The 2,873-nt window shown below is 45.0% G+C and overlaps 1 pseudogene; it reads left to right on the plus strand.

The window, feature by feature from the left end:
* The first annotated feature begins 1,396 nt into the window (after nt 1–1,396).
* On the plus strand, nt 1,397–1,504 carry LOC117701808 (small nucleolar RNA SNORA17; annotated as a pseudogene).
* Nucleotides 1,505–2,873: the final 1,369 nt, after the last annotated feature.

Genomic DNA, 2,873 nt, shown 5'->3' on the forward strand with positions numbered 1-2,873 from the left:
GACAGGTCTTCCAGGTTTCCTGCATCGGTGGATGATTTCCCAGTCCAAATCATCACCAGCACGGCTGGCTGAAACTTGTTCTCCCAAGGCCTATGTTTGAGGTTTTCTTCTGACAGGTAGTTTGACCTTGAGACCTTTCTTTTCCCAGACAATCAATAGTCACCCAAACTGAATTCTCATAACTTCCTCCCATCTCTTCTCTTCTTTTAACTCTGAATGAATCGAAAGAAGTGTTTTCTGTCATCTTTACTTTATTAAATGTTGGGTTTTTTTTTCTCTGTTTTACTATTTCCCACTACCTCCTGATTATTCCAGTATGGAATGATATCTTTCTAGTTGAGAATCCTCCTTATTCCAAATTCAAAATATACTGGTACTAAATCATAAAGAAGAAGCTAATGGACTTCTGCAGTTATCATGTTTTGTAGCAAACATTAAACAGTCAGTGTTAAGTTCTTGTCTGCACATCTATGCAAGCATTTAAAGGGACTCACCATAATTATGTTGTGAATACAAAGGGAGAAGTGGGAAATCCTGAAAACCATGTTTAAGGAGTAGAGCTGGAAAACATGAATTCAAATATAACTAATGATTAACAATTTAAAGTGTAGTGTAAATAGGATTTGTATCAGTACCTCTGTATACTACACTTTTCAAGCCCGGGTAGCTTAATGGAGACACACATTGCTTGTAATTTACTGGTTATATGATCAGGTGGCCAAACAGAGGCAAAGACATGGAGTCACTCAGCTCCCTGTCATTGGGCTAAGTCCATATTGCACTGGTTCTTCAACCAAATGGTGATATACTTTGATACATATTTACCATCAGATACTTTTAAAAGGAGAGAATGGATGTATGTGGGAAGGTGGGTGACAATCTTTGCTGCATCACAAATCACTAAAATCGTAGACAGAGCTCACTTTAATGATTTGTTTATGTTTATTTATGTGCATGGGTGTTTTATCTGCATGTATGTTTGTGCACTTCTTGCCTTTGTGGTGCCCATGGAGGCCAAAAGAGGGCACAGATCCCCGGGAACAGGAGTTCAGATGGCTGTAAGCCTTGGTGTGGATGCTGAAACTAAACCTAGATTTTCTGCAAAAGCAATAAGTGTTCTTAACTGCTGAGCCATCTCTCCAGTCCCACGAAGTTCATTTTAAATGCTTGTTTAATATTATTTAACTCATGACATTCACCCTTCCAGTCAACATGTGCTTTATAGGACAATACAACTGAAATAAAATAAAGTAAAATAAACACTTCACTTCTAATGTGTATAAATAACATAAATCATATATATGTGTGTATATAAATACGTGTGTGTGTGTGTGTGTGTGTGTGTGTGTGTGTGTGTGTGTGTGTATGACATTTTCAGTAAGACCATGGGATTTAAATTTCTTAGTGGACACTTTTATGTCAGTAGGTAGCAGAGAGGAGAGAGGCTATGTCTATGCTCAGTGTCCTGATCTATGGACATCTGAAAGATAAGTAGCTTAACATTTCCTGAAAATATTGAACCAAAACCCACCATCAGTCTGGTGCCAGGGAACTCAGAGAGGGAGCTAGCCTTAGACAACCACTACTCTGGTGAAAGATAGGCCTGGTCACGTTCCCAGGACAGAAAGCGAGCCTGAGACTAGAAGAACCCCACCTGAGACTGAAGACTTATGACAGATGTAAAGTCAAGACTGATGGACACTCAGTTGGACTGGAAGATGAGTGATTCTGAGACACCCACCACACTGGCACCGTGGGGCTAGGACAGAAAGTTACCTTAAGATGAACACCAGCCCAGCACCTCCCAGGCTTTGGGGAGGCAGACCATTCTCAAGTTGAGCTGTTCCCAGTGCCATAATGCATGAGTGGGACATAGCACTCCTGAGATCACTCTCAAAATGACTCCAGACACTCAGAGACTTCAGGTATCACTAAGAGGAGCAAGCAAGTGATGGAGAAATGGAAGGGGAAGAGAAACAGAATGATGTGGACACAAAGAAGAGAGACAGAAATGGATACTTGAGGGTTATGAGGAACACCCTGACGTGAGTAGCTGGTGATGCTACCTGGGACCATGGTTGAGTCATTGCCTGTGCTAACACTGGGGGCCATGTCTGGGTCTATGGCCTGCAGCAGCAAGGGTCTGTTACCACCAAAGGCCAGGTGGATGTCCTTGGTCTGGACTGCTATGGGAGACATGTTGATGTCTGAGAGCTGTGCATAACTGGTCCCATCCCTCATGTGGGTATCATGGGAGAGCTGGCCCTAATGGCTGACCCAGCCTTAATCAGCTGCAGTATTTGGGAGCTGTGGGTGAGCCTCCCCAAAGATGCACATGTAGGAGAGCTGGCCCTATCACTCATCTCCCTGTGGTAGTGTGAATGAGGGAGAGCTACCCTTACACACACACACACACACACACACACACACACACGCACGCACGCACGCACGCACGCACGCACGCACGCACGTACGCATGCGCATGCACACTCACACGCACACGCACACACCTGAAGCAGTTAGGAGACCTAGCCCTGAGATCATGAGAGCAGGAGAGCTGATCCTGCCTTCACCAGCTGCATCACTTGGACTACTAGACCCTGTACCTCACCTGGGCAGCACAGTACCGCTAACCTGCGATGTAGGGATTATTAGAGCTAGCCTGGGATGTAGGGGTTATGCATGAGTTGGCCCAGAGGGCATGAGCATAGGAAAGGCAACTCTGCCTCTTGTCTGCTGTGAGGTGGTATTGGTAAGAAAGAGAACCTCCTCCCTTCCCTTTTGCCCTTGCCACAGGAGGCAGGCTGGAGAGTTGGCCCTGATGGGGTCATGAGAGCACTCAGGAGACCAGGCTCTGTACCTCACCTGGGCAG

The sequence above is a fragment of the Arvicanthis niloticus genome, chromosome 1, assembly GCF_011762505.2.
Source record: "Arvicanthis niloticus isolate mArvNil1 chromosome 1, mArvNil1.pat.X, whole genome shotgun sequence".
In the NCBI taxonomy this organism is placed as follows: domain Eukaryota; kingdom Metazoa; phylum Chordata; class Mammalia; order Rodentia; family Muridae; genus Arvicanthis; species Arvicanthis niloticus.